The 18,287-nt window shown below is 43.4% G+C and overlaps 1 long non-coding RNA gene across 3 annotated transcripts; it reads left to right on the forward strand.

Moving 5' to 3' along the window:
• The first annotated feature begins 245 nt into the window (after positions 1-245).
• Positions 246-14,609, forward strand: LOC117802278. Of its 3 annotated transcripts, none has more exons than XR_004625371.1 (4): positions 246-330; positions 3,332-5,324; positions 12,467-12,563; positions 12,655-14,609. It is a non-coding gene; the product is annotated as an uncharacterized LOC117802278 (long non-coding RNA). The 3 variants fall into 3 exon arrangements; XR_004625372.1 differs by having other exon boundaries at positions 252-401; XR_004625370.1 differs by having other exon boundaries at positions 252-397.
• Positions 14,610-18,287: the final 3,678 nt, after the last annotated feature.

Genomic DNA, 18,287 nt, shown 5'->3' on the forward strand with positions numbered 1-18,287 from the left:
AAAGTCTGCAGACTTCTGAAATTATTGGACATAATAGACAATACGGTAGCGCTTTTCCCAGCACAGCAAAAACAAGAAGGGACATTTTAGAGCAGGTATAAACTGGTTTTTATGATTCTGAGACTCGTTTTGCAGAGTATTTGCCAAGAGTTGTGCAAGACCAGCATGACGAAATGTGGTATTTGCTCAGCCCAACAAACATTCACTGAGAGCCTACTCTGTGCCGAGAAGTGTACTCAGCACTGTGGGACCAAAAGTGAATACATCCCTTTTTGCCTCTGAAGATCATACCGTCTCACGGAGAAGGTGATATATGAATAGAAGATATTGGTACGTTATTGTAAAGAGATACAATTACCACTAGTGATATGGAGGAGTAGACTACGACTTCAAAGTAGTGAGTATGTTAGTCATCTTTGTTTCTTGGTGGCTAGAGAGTCTCTGGTAGACTGAGGGGGCTTAAAATGTAAGTTTTGAATGAATGAATGAAACCTGGAAGTTGAACAAAAATTTCTTGAAGGAGATGAGGTGTAGAACATCGATAATGATAAGGATAGTAATGATGATAGCTAAGATTTGTTGCAAGTTTTATTATGTGCCCTATTTAAAATACTCATTCATGTCATCTTCACAAAAACTCTGACAAAAATACTACTATTATCCCTGTTGTACCAAGGATAAAATTAACACAGGGATAAATTAAAAAATTGCCCAGTATCACCCACTAAAAAGTGTTGGAACCAAAATTCAAACCCAGCACTCTCTAAAACCATAGAGGATTAGTCTAAGCAAAGCCAGAGCAGTGAGAAATCAATGTTTGCAGAGATCTACTAAGGAGCTTGGATATTCTGCTGTAGATCCGAAATCACTGAATTGTTTAATCAATGAAGGGAACTGGGTAGAGTTGTGTTTCAGGAGAGTCATTTCAGTTGCTGGGTGGAGGGTACTGGCAAGACTTCGGGGTATGATTGAAAGGGTACTGCAGGATAAAGACGAGTTCACCATGTGAAAGCTGTGAGAGAAGAGAAGGGCTTGGGGCACTGGGAGAGCATGTATAAAGACTGCATGATGAGACAGCATTTTCAGGGAACCTAAAGTACATCAATCTGGCTGTAACATGAATTTTAAGGGTAATTAAGAGACGAGGGTAATGAGAGAAGTTGTTGAAACTTTTGGTGGGACCACATTGAGGAGGCTGGCCTTTTTTCTTAAAAAAAAAAACAAAACACTGAAGAGTTTTTAAGCATGGGATGGGATGATTAAATGTATGTTTTATTTTATTGTTTTAAAAGATTTTATTATTTATTTATTTATTTGACAGAGAGAGAGAGAGAGAGACAGCCAGCGAGAGAGGGAACACAAGCAGGTGGACTGGGAGAGGAAGAAGCAGGCTCCCGGCGGAGCAGGGAGCCTGATGTGGGGCTCGATCCCAGGACTCTGGGATCATGCCCTGAGCCGAAGGCAGATGCTTACCGACTGAGCCACCCAGGCTCCCCATAAATGTGTGTTTTAGAAAGATCCCTCTGTTTGGTGGAAGGTAGACTGGAAACTTGCAAGACTGTGAGCAGGGAAATGTGTTCAGGAGTTGTCACAATAATCTAAGCAAGACATGATGGCAACAAAAATGGGGGCCCAGGTCCTGAGAGAGATGGAATTGACAGCACTTGTCAGTTGATTAATTGATTGATCCTCAAAGGAAGGAAGTGGTGAAATGAAGAAGAGTGGCTGTACATTCTGGTTTGTCCAGAACAGTCCTAGTTGTGCCAGAGAAATTACTATGAGCACCTCTTTTCACTCTTTCGAGTGCAACAGTTCATATGGCAAATTCATGGTTATTCTAGTTGGAAGTAAAAGATGTCTCCCAGGATTTTGGTTTGAACAAGAAAATGGATGCCATTCACCAAGAGAGGGAACGAAGGAGAGAGCAGGTATCAGGATGAGACGGTGAGGCTGAGTTCCGCACAAAGTCAGGTTAAAGAGTTCAGGGTGAAAAGAGAATGGGAGTCTTGAAAATAACATGGCATGTCAGGGCTAGAGCTGTATCTCATGGAATCATTTGCACAAAATGGTGGTCTTGGGTCCAATGGATACCTTAGGGCAGCTCACGCAGGCTAGGCAATGCTCTGAGACATTTCGTCTTTAGGACCAGGTGGTTGGTGAAAATCTGGGGAAGATCAATTAATTACATATTTTCTGTGTGCCTACAATTGAGTGGATGAATGTTTCCCATACAAGCCTGCTTATCGAAAGGCTTCTAACAAGGGCATGCTCATAACTGGTGTAACTGGGACTTCTCCTGGTGCCCGGGGGCACAGGGTCGTGCTACTTGCTTAGAGGAGACTATGAGAGTTTGTTCCTGTCATGAAGGAGCTTATCGTCAAGTTAGTGAGATACCACTAACTATTGTCTAGTTAGTGACACATGAGAAACAATTAAAATGATGAATTTATTTTTAAAATGATACATTTATATATTCTAAGTTGGCAGTACAAACTAAGAGTGTTTTAGAATTTCAAAGCAGGGAGAGAACATTGTAGGCTGGAATAGTGGCAGCCATTTGTCGACTTGGCATTGCATTTGCCTGCGATGTTTTTGGGAACAGGAGTAGAAGGACCCCAATGAGCGATGCTTTGGTGTGAGTTTATGCCAGCTCTTACACTGCTATCTACTGTCTTGCTGCATCTCTGGATATCTGAGATGTATCTGCATTAATAACATTTCTCCAGCTAACTATAGCTGGGGAGACCATGTGGAGAGATTTGTGGGGGGGGGTGCTGGGCCTTGGCATTTAGGAACGGGCATCCCAGGCTTGGCACGTGCAACAGATAATGAGCAGAAAGAGTGGGCTGAAAATGAGTCTGGCATACGTGAGGAACATTAAGGAAACTGGAAGTACTTGAGGGTTCACGCTGAGCCGTCACAGGAGGCAAGGCTCCGAAAGATCTCCTTCTCTTTGCCTGGGTTCTCTTCTGCCTGCTCAGCTTAGCAAGCTCCTACTTATCTTTAAGACCCAATCCAAATGGCCTCACCTCCATCAAGTCACATTGCTCTGAACCTGTTTACAAGTCTGATTCCTCCATTAGACTATGAGTTGAGAGAACGTACCTCGATTTCTACCTTCCCTGGCCTGAGGACAGTGCTCAGCCTGGAGGGGGCACTTGATCGCTGTTAGCAGATAAAAGATTTAAATGACAGGCATGGGGTGGTAGTTAGCTGTCCTACCAAATTAATTGACTACCAGTCCCCACACAAGCTTCCCCCTTCCCTGTCCCTGACTTCACGACAGTGCTCTCCTCTGCTCTTGACCTGTACATCTTGTGTATTTTTTCAGGTCCTGCACGGTGTTTTTATGCAGCTTTCCCTGACATGTGACATACCTTCTTGTCAGCAATCGTCAGCTCCTCTGACCTCAAAGGCTTTCACTCTCCTAGTCCCAAATTCCCATATTTGACAGATGAGGACATGGAAACCTGACTTCGACCTGAAGCTGGACCACATGCATTGTATAGAATGGGAGCACCACTCCGGGAAGCTCCTTGCCATTGTCCAGGCGAGGAAAATACAGCTGAGCAATCCAAACGAGCCCAAACAGACGTCTTCCTGTACAATGGCAGCCCCCTTGTCCCTGGGCTCTGGTTGTGTTTCAGTGTGATTAGGCATCAAAAGTCTTCCAGCTCAGCCCTCGAGCTGCCTTTCTTTCTGTGCTCGGCTTTGTGACGACAGTGGGTAAGCCTCTAAGGGAGCTATACTGACATCTTCTTTCTAGATCTTGCTGACCTCCTTGCCTAGACTTCTAAGCACAGCCAAACGTTAATAACACCACTTTTTCATTAGCCAGTTCTTAGCGGCGCACTATATCAGGTAAACCCAAATAAAAGTGCCAGGACAAATAGTTCAAACACTCCAGTGTCTCCAAGTGGCTGTCCTACCTGTAGTTAAACTAAAAGGAATGATCGCTGCCTTCTCCCCTGGAGAGCTTTCACCAGTTTCAAAGTGGGCCAGTAACTCCCCGAACAGAAGAGGAAGCAAACTATATTTAAAACAGTGCCTGTGTGTTTCTGTTTTAGCCATTTTGGCAAACCACTTGAAAAATGAAATCTTTTGGCCTAAACTCAGTTAAATCTCAGATGCAGTTACTGTGCCAAGATAATTCCAATTTAGCATCACCTCACATTATTTAAAGCTGTGAGTGAGGACGTATTCATAGGGGCCATTGAAAAGGACTGGCTTGGAATTCGGGACCTTGTGTGTTTGTCTTTGTTTGCTTGCAAAGGGGGGATTGGATATCAAAATATATGGTAAAGGGGGGTGGGGGAAAAAGGTAATCCCCTGGTTTATCCAGTCAATGAATATCTTTTTGAGTACTTTGTGCCAGAGAGATACCATACTAGGTGCTAGAAATAAAGCAATAAATAAGACCCAATCTCTGCTCTCGAGAGGCTCGTGGGGATTCAAATATTTATAACCAAAATGAGAAGTCCTGAAAATACAAAGTGCTAAGTGGTGTATGTGGGGCACCCACACTTAGGGAGGAGGATTCGTTTGAGCTGGAACTTAAAAAAAATAAGTGAAGTCTGCTTGGGGAGAAGAGCACTCTTGACAGAGGGAAGAGCTTGTGAGAAGACAGGCGTGAAAAGGCAGGGAATGTTCTAGAAGCAAGAAGTGATGGCAAAGATAGAATGTCATGGGAACATGAGGGACATAAGTTGAGGCAGATTCCAAAGGGTCTGATACCTCATAGTAAGGACTGGAGATTTATTCTGGAAGCACGCAGAGTCATCAGGGATGTTTAACAAGCAAGGAAGTCAGCAATACCTGGAAAGCATATGTCGGTAGACTCCCTCTCAGACAGACTTACCCACTGCGATCATGTTCCTTGTTTTGGAAAAAGAAGGCTGACGGTGGAGTGGAAGATATTCTGTGCATGGAGACCATGGCAAGAAGGAGGGCACTCCTGAGTATCGGATGAGAGATGAGGAAAGTCTAACTGATGCACATGGCCATGGGAGCCCTATCAGGAGATATTTTGATGATAAAATGAATAGGATTCAGTCTGGTTAAATTTAGTTGTGAAGGTGAAGGAGGGATTAAGGAAGGTTCTGATTTCCAACTTAGGGAATGAAGGATGGCCAGTGTCACAGATGGGACACAAGAGGAGCACTTTGGTCAGGTGGAAGGGAGTGAAAGGCAAGCGAAGGGAAGATGAGCTTGTCTGGAACCTGTCAAGTTTGGGAGGTGTCCACAAGCATCCTGGTCAATGGCTCACCAGATGCAATGTCCAGTCTACTCCAGACCTGAGGAATCAGAATGTCTGGCAAAAACAGGTGAGTCTTAAAAAACAGCTCCTCAGGTGATTTTGATAAGATCTTCCCATCCCACCCTGGTTGACAACTGCCCATATAGGTGGCCCCCTATTGCCCTTGGACTAAGACCCACATGCCTTTCCATGGCCTCAAAAGCTCCATGGTCCTGGCCTCTACTTACCTCAATGCCTCATCTTGACCCTGCTTCACTCATTCCACCCGAACCCCACAGGTCTTGTTTCTTCCTGGAACTCCGCAAAAGCTCTTCATCTCCTTAGAACTTCTCCCTATGGTGTTGCCATGGACCTTCCAGATCTTCCCATCTATGACTTTTTTGTGTGTGTCATTAAGGCCTCAGCTTAAAGTGATCGCTTCAGAGAGGCTTTCTCTGTCTATCCAATTTAGAGAAAACAACCCTCTTCGGGCCTCTACAGCATGACCCTTTTTGTTGGCATCACAGAACTTTTGTAATAAAAAATTATGTAGCTTATGATTTGGGGTGTTTGCAGGAGGTGATGTGTTTTTCCCCAGCCCCACCTCTGCCCACAGCCCTTATAGCCCTAGTGCTTGGATGAGTCACTGGAGCCTCCTAGGTGTTCAGTAAACATCTGCTAAAGGATCTAATAAGGGAGCGGGGAGGCAGGGGCACCACGGGAGCCCAGAGCCTTTGGATCCGACTCAGAACACAAGAACAAAGGAGGTCGTCCAAAAGAAGTGAGGTTGGGTTGAGTCTTGAAAAACAAAGAGACACCGACCAGGCTGAGAGAATGGACTGTTTGAGCGGGAGTGGTCGGAGATGAGGCGGAGAAATGTCCTAGGGCTGGAGGCTAGAGCCTTGCCCAGAACACCACAGAACATCCCTTAGTTGTTGACGTGTGAGGCCGGGGGCCTTCATCCTGGCAGACCTGCTTCAGCCATCTCTACAGAAGGGCCACGCCTCTGTGTCACCTCTTCACTTACATTTCTCAGTCTGGTTTCTTCTGTTAAATTCTTATCAACTACAAGCATAAAATTAGAAGAGGTAATTTGAGGGAAAAAAAAAAGGAAAAGGAAAGTTCAAAAAAAAAATTCCACTCCATTTTCTCTTTTTGGTCGACACCTGCTGAAGCCTTGTCTCTACTAAGGAAGCTGGGCTCTGAGTGTTGTCTGTTGTTCGACTGAGCTGCTGCTGCGTGCTGTTTGTGTGAGATGCTGGCAAGGAGAATGCTGAGTGAGTGCTGTTGCTCTGGACCCCTCTAGAAAATGAGATGCCTGTCTCCCCAGGGCACTCAAGAGAGCCAGATTCTAAATAAAATAGAACCATATCTTCACGAAAACTATTTTGTGCTCTGCGTTCCAAGGACTTCTTTCTGCTTGTTGTCTTTAACTGGCATTTAGAGCTTGCAGGCGAGGCCTTCCCTCCTTGCTTCCTTTTTCCTCGAATAGCATCCTCATTTCTATCTCTTTCCTTTAACTCCACATCAGAAATAAAAACTCCACAAATTTAGAATCACTTAGTGATAAGCAGGAAGATGAAGCAGGCACAAATTTGAAACAATGGAGGTGAATATTTTCCTTATTCAGTATTTCCCCAAACATCAGTCATTCATAGGTCACCGTGGCGGCTTTTTCCATAGGCATGTGGTGTCATACTGTTGTTATTTTTCTTTGAACAGTCTTCTTTTTTCATTTCTTACTCATCTTCAGCATTATGAAATCATCAGTAAGATGCTATATTTATTTTCTCAACGATTTATTTATCTATTTTAGAGACAGAGCAGGACTGGGAAGGTCAGAGGGAGAGGGAGAGAGAATCTCAAGCAGACTCCATGCTGAGCATGGAGTCCGACCCCGGGGCTCGATCTCACAATTCTGAGATCACAACCTTGCCAAAACCAAGAGTTGGATGCTTAACCGACTGCACCACCCAGGTGCCCCAAGCTGCTTTACTTATAAACTATCCGAAGGCACATTAAAATAATCAATTATAAAAATTAAAAATGTGTGTCCTTCTCAATAGAGCTGGGGGCTGCTCTACCAACTCAACTCGTCTTATGAAGGTTCCAGAACTTGGGAAGCATTGGCCCCAGGCTAAGACCTGACCGGGTTACACCTGCCATGGTTGACCTCACTGCTACTGAGGATTCTGAGCCGTTCAATGTAGCTTCTGCAGGCCTGTTTCCTGCTCTTTCCCTGGGATCCAGTATTCCTGAATTCCAAAGAGTGTTTGGCAGGTTGATCAATTAGTTAATATTCATGATCATGCTTTGCAAATCAAGAGAGTCAAAGGCATGCCGAATATCATGGTTTTGAAGACACTTTATAAGCAGCAGTCTCCCTGCACGGCTCAAAGAAGAAGTTCCTTTCAGACCCGTGGAACACTCTCCCTCCTGCAGCATCCTCTCCCTCCTCTTTTCTCCTGCTGAATGTTTCATAGTCTCTCCAGTTTCATGGCTTTTATCCATAGTCTTTCTAGTTTTTCCTTTGGGGCTCCACGGTGAGGATCATACCATTTGCTCTGAAGGTGTGGCTGCCTGTTTAGTGACCTTCGTACAGATCCATTTATCTAGGTTTGGAAGGCAATGAAGTGTTCCATATCAATGAGTCTTTAGATAATTAAAGCTTATCCTCTGTAAGCTCCCAAATATTTTTAAAAATCAGAACCATTTTGATAGAACACTTTTTAAATATATTACACACTTGATTGCCTTCTTGTATAAATATAATCTTGCCCAGGGAGATGGCAATATGCCTATATAGAAGGAGCATCTCAAATCAGCCTGCATTTGTTTATTCTTGTGGTTTTCTCTTTGACCCAAGACTGACACCATCATGTGCTAATTAGGCTGCTTTTCTGTTGTTGCTGTTCTGACCCCCAGGCCCTGTCTTCAAGGAGCTCATGATTTTACTGGGGGAAGTGGATATGTAAATATATCCAAGAGACAATTAGTGATAAATATTGTGAGAGTCAAGAACACAGAGGGTCAAGGACAGGTCATGGTCTTATTGGGTCAGGAAGAATGAATGAGAGAAATAAAAAGAAGATGCTTGAATTTTTAAAGATGAGAAGTCCATCTTGGGGTGCCTGGCTGGCTCAGTTGGAAGAACATGGGACTCTTGATCTCAGGGTTGTGAGTTTGAGCCCCGTGTTGGGTCTAGAGATGACTTAAAAAAATAATAATAAGATAAATAAATAACTTAAAAAAAAGAGAGAGAGAGAGAGATCCATCTTAAGGAGCAGCAAAGCAAGTTTATTTGAAAGGAGGCAACAGTAGGCTTAAAGACACAGAAGCCTGATAGAGCGATTTGTCCACTGATAAAATTTGCAGAGACTGGAATATAATGAGAATATATGTTTGCCCAGCCCATTGTCAATTTTGCTTTGATTGCCGTGAGGAGCCCTGAAGATTTGCAAAGTGGCATGATAAGATCTAGCTTTTAGGAATATCCCTCTGGAGCTTTCTCACATTCACCAGCTATTGATTAAGTACCTGCTATCGACAGAGATTTATCTAATCGTGTGTGATAGAGAATTGACCAAAGCGGACAAATTCCTTGCTCTCATAAAGGTAGATTGAGGGTGAAATGTAAATTAAGCCGATTAGGAGGTAAATTGAACTTGTCCAAGAGGTAAGTTTTGAGAGATCTTTGCATGTGTAACTGATTCAGGCTCGGGCGGTGGATTCCTGGGGATGAGCATTAACTGAGACAGATCAATAGCTCTTCGAGGGAAGAGACTATCTCATCTACCGTTAAGAGCATTCTCTGGCACTGTGGATCTAATCTCCCTCCTAGTCTGATCCAGATAATTGTTCTCTTTTCTATGCTACCCCTATATCTTGTACATGACTTCTAGTTTTGCTTCTATCGGTAGATTATGACTTATGTATTTGCTTGAATTTCTCTCCTACACTTCTCTGAGATCTCATTTATCTCTGCAAGCTCAGGACCGAGTACCTAGATACTTGGTACTTCAAGAAACCTTCATTGAATTATCAGCAGCGAATGGAAGAAGCTAAGGAGGAGAACAAGGGTTTTTGACTGCGGGATGGGGTGAGCAAAGGAATGACCGAGCAGGATGATGGTTTAACTCTGAACATGTTGAACTGGGAGGTCCTGTGGGGCGTGAATATAAAGAGAAAGAACAGAGCCTTGGATATATATGTGGGTTGCATCAGCACGTATTCAGATATGGGTGTGGGTGATATTCTGGGGGCAATGTGTTTCTAGGCATTTTCCTCTTGGAGTAGAAAAGAGAGGGCTCAGAATAAAGGAGGGGGGCTGGTATTGGAAGACCATGGGGATAATCCAGAAACAAAAAGAGGTCAAAACAGGGGGATAGAAACAGTTTCCAGAGAGGTAGGAGGCAGACAAGAGAGTAATGTTATTAAACTCAAAAATAGAATAGAATTTCAAGGAGGCCTATGCCAAATCCCACAGAGATATCAACTACATACGGCAAGAAATTGTTCACTAATCCGGCAACCACCTTGGCCGGGGTTCAGTGTCATGGAGTAAAGGCGGGGCCAGATCCAGGCTTGTAGCCAGATGGTGCAAAATAATACACCTGCTGAATGCAGTCTGTTCTTCTAAGAAGCTTCAAGAAGGGAGGAATAAGAGAGGGTAATTATTGAGGGTGATAGGAGCTATCACAGAAGCCAGGGAGAGAGGTTCCTAAATTGAGAAATATTGAATATATTTTCTACTGGAGTGACAAGAAGAGGCTGGGGACATGAAAGAGGAGGTAGTNAGGCTGGGGACATGAAAGAGGAGATAGTTGGTGGATAAAGACCCCTGAAAAGCATAGAAAATACAGAGAACAGGTGGAGGAGTTGACTTTGAACCTGAAAGAGGCACCTAGTCTTTCAGGACAGGAGGTAAAGATATACAATGGATACGTGTAGCAAAGGGGGCAGGAGCTTGAGAGGATGCATGGTGGATGGCCTGAATTTCCTCTGTGAAGTATAGTGCAGGGATGTGCAAAGCCAAGAAAGGAGGCCTGGGGGCTCAGGAAAAGTCTCGAAGGCTTGGAACCACACCTTGAGGAATGGAAGAAGGAATTGGCTGTGGACGTGAAGAGAATACCAGAGAAGCGACGGCCCCACGCGTCTGCCCAGCCTGACTTCCATTCTGCTGTAAAAGGTCTTGCCATGTCTGCTGTCCTCCGAGCGTAGCTCACACAAAGATGGTAGAATAGTTTGGGGCTTCCTGACTTGTGGTCAGCCCCCCACATGTGGGGGGGGGGCTCTAGAAAAGAGTCAGAGGTGCTTTCCTCTAAGCAGTAACTACAAGTGTCTAGAAAATTTTTTCAGAGTCTTTGTACCAAATGCAAGCTACCCACCCACCTGAGACCCCAAAACTCTCTTATAGTGAAATATTGAAACTCATGCTATTTTGGGTTGCAGTCTGTGTGCTTGCTGATAAATGTATTTGATTTCCACAGATCCGAGGATTGATTGATTGATTGATTGNCCCAAAACTCTCTTATAGTGAAATATTGAAACTCATGCTATTTTGGGTTGCAGTCTGTGTGCTTGCTGATAAGTGTATTTGATTTCCACAGATCCGAGGATTGATTGATTGATTGATTGATTGATTATTATTATTATTATTATCATTACTATTATTTTCACCTTTTTCCATGTTGAGCTGTAGTCATTTGCTGACAACTTAGACATGAGGTATGATTTTAGCCCTTTCCCGATTTCCATTTTTAATTTACAGACTTCCACTTGACCTACTTAGCAGGGAAGGAAGGCTTACCATCTGCAGGTCTCCGGGGCCTTCCTTTCCCTCGTACCGAGCCGCACAGAGAGATGTGTGCTTTCTTCCCCCTGAGGCCAGAGCCGCGACGGCCAGGGAGCGGAGGGGCAGGCACACAAGCTAGTGCCTTCTCTGGTGACTGAGCTCTCCGTAACCAGCTGGTGGTCCATATATCTCTTGCCAACACCTTCATTCATTCGCTGCGTTCCTCAGAAGCTTCTCCCTCACCTGCTGTTCTGATGTGGGGGGAAGTCTTCTTAACACACACCGCGATAGCCACTGACCAAGTCAGTCTTTTCTCAGAGGTGGGTTCCCCCCCATCTCCAGAAAGACTGCCTCCCTACCTTCAACCAAGGACATATGGGTGTTAACAGGAGAATCAAGAGACTGGCATTGACTGCCAGACAGAAAAGCACAATTAGTATTTATAGGATGGCAGAAACGGAACTGGGAGAGAATGTATAGAGGAGTAAACAGAGATACTGGTCCAAAGGAAGAATCACCTCTCCTCCTTTCATCTCCATTCAGGAGTTGCCTTTTGGCCCATCCTGAATTTCCCATCCTTCCAGATTCTTACTACGCAGCGTCTCTCTTCCTCTTACCTTTGATTCTCACTTTTAATCCACCTTGGCTTCCCACGCCCCGCCCCCGTTGGAATATTTATGACTCGGTAGCTCGTAGTGATTTTGGTCATGCATTCATTTATCTTTGAATACTTTTCTATTTCCTTCGTGGCTTTCTCTTCAACAGCTTTCTCCTGTTTCATTTCCCTCAGCACTTTCCCCTCTCTTCCAAAATTAGCTCCACTAAAATTTAATGTCTTTAGTTTCCTCTTCTGTTGTGGCTTCAATTCTCCCTGGTATCAACACAACTATTATTAGCCAATCTCTTCGTTCGTGGGCAAGGCCGTCTCCCCGCCCTCCCGCTCCCTCCGCGATGCCCTTGGTCCCAGATCCAGACACACGGGGCTGATCTTGGTGTCCCTCGTGCGGTGGTTGGCACGAAACGCTGGCCTGCTTGGGGGGGGGACACCCCTCTGCTCTCGGCGTGTCCTACTTTATCGCAGCGGACAGGGTGTCCAGCCAACGGCGCCCCCATTCTGATGCCATCCACTCTGCCTGAGCCTCTGTGACAGTACGACCGTGCAGTTACAAGGCGAATCCCCTTGGGACCGGTAAAAGGGAACGCGTGAAGGAAAACCACAGACTGATTTTTGTAATGTGCTGCATTTTCTGACACTGCGAAACGCTCACGTGGCACGGGCACGCGCTCCCTCTCAGCTTACCACTTTCAAGATGTTCAGTCTGGGCTTGCTCTCCGCTGTTTTTAGGGTATTTTATTCAGCATTAAACTTGAAAGCCTAATTTGATGGACACGGCTGAAAGATTGATGCAGAAATTGTTGCTGTTTTCTGCTCTCAGCCTTCTGGAATAGTGGAAAAATACTCACCTCTCCTGAACATTTGCTCCACTGCGGTTGCCAAATTATCTAACAGCCACTCTCCAGTTTGACAGCATGGTATTTATTTTTAAAAAATTATGCATTGTGGTGTCTGTTTCTGTCTATGACAGGTTCCTTATAATAATGCTAATGTTTTATCTTTACCTAGTGCCTTTTAATTCAAGAATCTTCCAGGGCTTTGGACGCTCATCACCTCTGTGGAATTCCATAGAAGAGGAGGCAAGGGCAGACGTGAAGTTATAAGGAGAGCAGAGCTGTGTGGCAGGGCCTTAGCAGCCCTGCTCTCAACCATGGGGACAGTCTTTTATCTCCAGTTGAGAGACTCATTTTTCTTTCCGTCGCCCCACCCCACACTCACCACCCCATCCCTGCTTTTTGTTAGTGATAAATCCCTCTCTTTCACTCTGCCAACCCCCCACCATTCAGACTCTTTAAGACGGTGCTGGGAACAAGGGAAGGTCCTTCCACTCCCAAGGCACCGTGATATCAGAAGTCCCATCCTTCTCTTTTGCTCTTTCTTGACCTCATTCATGTATTCATGACGTGGGATATTAATGGGTTCGTATGAGGACTGGGTGAAAAGATGTCCTTCCTCTTCTAACTGGAAGAAGAAATGCAACGAGTCTTCCATGGATACTTCTCATCTAATAGTTCCCTTCCATAACCCATTTAGCACCTGATACATCTTTGCTTATTTATAAATAAATAGGAATTATGTTGATTCAGTTCCTTCCCATTGAAGCCCATTCTGAGCAAGGTGCTGTGGGTAGGTGTTGGGCTGTGGCCCAAAGATGAGATTATGATGTGTGGAGGAACTTACAGTCTAGTTGAAGAATGCAGGTGGAAGTAAATAGACACATTTCAAGGAGAATTACAAGGCTCAGCAGGTCACTACAATAAGGGAATACCATATATGGTTGGGGGACTCAGGAAAAATTTTCTTTAAAGAGATGGGTATTGAAATGGCTTTTAGGGGACAAAAACAATATTAAAAGATTGAGACTGGGGAGAGGACAATGCAGATAGAACAATGAAGATATACAGAGAACAGAAAGCAGCCCACGTTGGCTCAAGTTCAAAGCAGAAGTGGGGGGATCAGACGGAAAAAATGGCTACACTATTGGCTGGAATTTTATAGCGGCGGTCTTGACTGCGGATGAAAATTTCTACGTCAGTCTAAGGGTGAAGAGCTGCCTGGAAACAGAGCAGGGCCAAGAACAGAGCTACCATTGGGAAAACCAATCTGGCAATAGTGTGTAGAAGAAACTAGAATAATGAAACTTTTAAGTGGAGTAAGGGGGGAGTGATTTTATAGATGAAAGAGTCATGACCCAGAAACGTTGCCATCTTTGGGCTCCATTGGCCCAATAATTGATTTCCAAGGCCCTTAAGTCACTTAAGTCTTGATGTCAGTGCAACCAGAGCAGAAGCATCTACGACCAACTGGAAAACTCAGCAGTAACATCCCTGACCTACAGCAAAGCATTCATACTGTGGTGGAATAGATGCAAGGGGGTCCTTGGGGAGAGCTATTGCAGGGGTATCTCCCACATTACTGAATGAATATCAACGTCCTTTGCCCTTGTGCAGACTCCGTTCCACGTGTTCCAAATCTATTTCCAAGAAAAGCTTTTTTACTAAGATATTAAAGCTTACATTTCAAAGAGAAGAAGAAAGAGAAAGAATCAGGATTGATCTAACACACACCCCTGGGCAATGGACCCAAACATGCGTCTATCCACACAGAGAAACAAGACCTGTGGGGCTGAGCATGTATACTTCCCAACGGGGCAATGATCCTGTTCAGTTAGAATGGCCACTAGAAATTGCTGGAGCATTGTCTGTCAAAGGAGTGGTGCTTGCCCACTGGTTACAGTTGCAGAGATAGCCCAGGGCCACCCGATGTCTTTCAAACTACATGTCAAGCAAAGGTGCTGGAGGATGGAAGTTCTCGAAGCGATCCAGACGTTGAGGATGCATTTTCTTTTGGGGTACTCTGTCATTTACGAACATTTCTACTCCTGGTTGTTAATGTTGAGTTAACCATGAAAGCTACATAGCTAACAAATGCCTCCAATTGATGCCTGAATACCATTTGGATTATAGTAATAGATACCGAGGCACGTAGCTTTATTCATTTTCAATTGGTGAGAAAATCTGTGTCTCTTCTTTTAGGCTCAGTAATCGTAAACTTATAGTGTGCATAGCACATGGTGTGTGTGTGTACTGGCGTTTCGCATCTGCTTTCACAGCATTTTTCCAACCAACAAGCCAACCTGTTTACCAAATCGACAGCTGTGACCTAAGCAGAGTTATTGGCCAGAAGGGAGTTTATCCTAGGTCAGCTCACCATGCTCAATGGAACCTTCTCTAGGGTTTGTTGTTTGCTGAAAGTTTTTTGTTTTTTGTTTTTTTCCCCCAACTGGATCTATATCAAAAGCCCTCCCCCCAGACACATAAAGTTCTTATAACTCAGCCTTCTTAGAAAAACAAAAGCTGTATGCTGTACCTCATTTATTCCAACCGCCTTGTAATCACTGTGATGTTGTGACCATAATGTGAGCCAGGGAGCAAAATATGGCCAAATATATATCATTCAACCAAATTCATCTTGAAATGTCATTTAAAAAAAACTATATATTTGTCAATATCTGATATGACACAGGTAGCTAAAAGTAGCTATCTTTTTTTTTAAAGATTTTATTTATTTATCTGAGAGAGAGACAGAACGAGCAGGGGGGAGAGGCAGAGGGAGAGAAAGAAGCAGGCTCTCTGATGAGCAAGGAGCCCAGCGTGGGACTCCATCCTAGGAGATCATGACCTGAGCTGAAGGTAGACGCTTAACTGACTGAGCCACCCAGGCACCCCAATTAACTGCGAAACCTTACTGTGTTTTAGCAGCCACTTACCCACTACTAATGGTTTGGCCTATTGATATCAGGTCAAGACCTGTTTGTCACTACCTTTACAATTGCTCTACTTAAAATAAGCTCATTGGTCTTAAATGAGTGGACAAATACAGATACACTTATCATTTAATTAGAGCAAGGAGGTTTTAGACGTTAATAGTATGATTCACTACTTCAGAAAACAGAATGACTTGGAGTAATCCAGGAGCTGAACCTGCCCTTATTCTGTGGAAAATAGAATTTTATTTCATATATATACATGCATGCATAGACACACCCACATATACATATATATCAAATGTGCTTATAAAAAACATATATTGGAGGGGCGCCTGGGTGGCACAGCGGTTAAGCGTCTGCCTTCGGCTCAGGGCGTGATCCCAGCGTTATGGGATCGAGGCCCACATCAGGCTCCTCTGCTGGGAGACTGCTTCTTCCTCTCCCACTCCCCCTGCTTGTGTTCCCTCTCTTGTTGGCTGTCTCTATCTCTGTCGAATAAATAAATAAAATCTTTAAAAAATATATATATTGGAAAGCAAACNCCTGCTTGTGTTCCCTCTCTCGTTGGCTGTCTCTATCTCTGTCGAATAAATAAATAAAATCTTTAAAAAATATATATATTGGAAAGCAAACGAGCTTTGAATTTATTTTTTAAATATGAATTTTTAAAGAAAATTAAAATAATAAGTAATATAAATGGTATCCAGAAATTTGCATTCATGTATTTTAAAGCTAAATTTCTTTTAAAAAATTTTTAATTCCAGTGTAATTGATATACAGTGTTACATTAGCTTCAAGTGTACAATACATAGATTCAACAATTCTGTATATTAGCACTCAGCATGATGAGTGAACTCTTCAATCCCCATTGTATTTCACCCATCCCCCCTGCCCCCACCTTCCCTCTGGTAACCATCCGCTTGTTCTGTAGCTAACAGTCTTATTTAAGAGTCTGGTTTTTTGTTTCTTAAATTCTTTTGTTTCTTGAATTCCCCATCTGAGTGAAATCATGTGATGCTCATCTTTCTCTGCTGACTTATTTCTTTAGCATTATATCCTCTAGATCCACCCATGTCTTAACAAATGGCAAGATTTCCTTCTTTCTGATGGCTGAGTAATATTCCACTGTGTCTATATATACCACATCTTCTTTATCCATTCATCTGTTGATGGCCACTTGGGCTATTTCCACGACTTTCTGACAAACCTCCACACTGTTTTCCAGCGTGATTGCACCAGCCCATCCTCGCCAACACTTGGTCCTTGTGTTGTTGATGTGAGCCATTCTGACAGGTGTGAGGTGAGGTCTCGTCGTGGTTTTGATTTGTATTTCCCTGATGATGAGTGAAGTTGAGCATCTTTTCATGTGTCTGTAGGCCCTCTGTATGTCTTCTCTAGAAATGTCTATTCATATCTTCTGCCCATTTTTTAATTGGACTGTTTGTTTTTTGGATGTTGAGTTATATCACTTCTTTATATATCTCAGATACTAACCCTTTATCAAATATGTCATTTGCAAGTATCTTCTCCCATTCTGGAGATCGTCTTTTAGTTTTGTTGATTATTTCCTTTGCTGTGCAGAAGCTTTTCATTTTGATTTAGTCCCAGTAGTTTACTTTTGTTTTGTTTCCCTTGCCTCAGGAGTCATTGGCCATGGCCAATGACAGAGTTAGAGTTAAATTCACTTTTTAAACTAGATCCCTTCCTTACTTTTTAAAAATTGGGATATAAATGTATCTGAATGACATATACCATTAGATTAGTTTCAGGTCGTCTTTTATTAAACTTATCTAAATGAATTAATAAATAGTCACTTTGCTTTTATGATATTTTGAGTTTTTTCCAGAATATATGATTAAGATGGATTTTTTCCAATGGTCTATAATAGCCACTTTGGTAAATGATTGTTAAAAATTCTACAACTATGCTGGTTGTTTTTAAATGCGTATTTTATGTTTTTGAATACAGATATAAAGCTAAGAAAGAGATTGAGGAAGGATCCCTCCAGCTCCCCAAGTGGACATGTGAGCACAGATGCAGCCAAGGAACCCCTGCATTAGTTACTGAAATTGAAATTTTCATCGAAGCCAGCAGCTTAATCCCCCCAACCCCTTAAGCGTGCATTTTGTCCTCTTAAATACTATGGTTTCTGCAGAGATCATATTGTTTAATCTGCACAGTTTCAGAGTTTGAAAGTGATTTATAGTTTGGTGACCATATTATGAGGACTGGTACCTACACATCTTAATGCAGGCTGGGAGTTACTATGTCAATTTTGTGTAGATAATGTTCTTTGACCTTGTCTCTGAAAGCTTCCATTTCCTTCTGTAAAAATGTATTGGAAGTTATTTTCTCACATGATAAGCTAAGTGCTACCTGACTCCTATGTTCGTAGATCTCAGACTTCCCTTTCCTTTTCCATAGCTCTTCTTTATTCACCCCACCCTACCTCCCCCCCAGTCCATGCCTGGGAGGCATGGTTGGCTCCTTGCTTACCCTACATGCTTGCTCTGGGTGATCAAGCTCGCCCTCTCCTTGACTTCACGCATCCCCAAGAGCCGTCCAGCTTCACGATCAGCTCAGATCTCTTTCCCAAGCTCCAGATTGATAACTGGGCATCTCTTCATGATTGTCCCACAGGTGACTTAAGCACAGCATTTGCAAAACTGACCTTCTCATGCAAGAGCACCAGCTGGAAACTTGGGGGTCATCCTAGACCAAATCCAACCGATCATTACATTCTACCGTTTCTCCTTTCAAAATGTCTTCTGGTCTACCTCTTCCTCTTCATTCTCATAGCCACTCCTTATGACAAAGGCTAGGTCATCTCCAATATAAATTATTGGCAAAACCACCAATTAGCCAAACTCAA

Source organism: Ailuropoda melanoleuca, chromosome 5 (genome assembly GCF_002007445.2).
Source record: "Ailuropoda melanoleuca isolate Jingjing chromosome 5, ASM200744v2, whole genome shotgun sequence".
In the NCBI taxonomy this organism is placed as follows: domain Eukaryota; kingdom Metazoa; phylum Chordata; class Mammalia; order Carnivora; family Ursidae; genus Ailuropoda; species Ailuropoda melanoleuca.